Source organism: Anomaloglossus baeobatrachus, chromosome 2, assembly GCF_048569485.1.
Source record: "Anomaloglossus baeobatrachus isolate aAnoBae1 chromosome 2, aAnoBae1.hap1, whole genome shotgun sequence".
Classification (NCBI taxonomy): Eukaryota; Metazoa; Chordata; class Amphibia; order Anura; family Aromobatidae; genus Anomaloglossus; species Anomaloglossus baeobatrachus.
Genome location: NC_134354.1, coordinates 786,720,137 through 786,720,624, shown reverse-complemented (window position 1 = coordinate 786,720,624; position 488 = coordinate 786,720,137).

Below are 488 nucleotides of genomic sequence, written 5' to 3'. Positions count from 1 at the left end.
GCATATAATACCTGCAGCCGCTAGGTGGAACCGAACACCGCACTCATTCAGCTTTGCTACATCCTGCTTTTTACAATATCTTTTTATATACATTACATTTACATTACAAATACACCTCTAAGTAGTGCTGTTTTCCCCGTCTCCAACACATTTCCATACTTGTGGCCACATTCCAACTAGTCGTGCACAGCCTCGCTCAATTCACTTACATTGAGACAAGGAAAGCACATCTAGTTGGAATGTGGATGGAAGTATGCAGATCGTATACTTGCCATCACATGACCATCCCATTTCGCCACTATCACCGGTGCACATGCTGTGAGGATTAATACGTCTGCGGTCACAAAGAGAAACTTCAGACTTTCATTACAAGCCTTGACAACCACTTTAAGCTTAAATCTGGGAAGTCCATGTTCTGACTGAGGACTGTTTTCTTTGGAGCTCGGTATGTGGAACAGTTGAGGCTCGTGGTGATTTGATCAATAAAT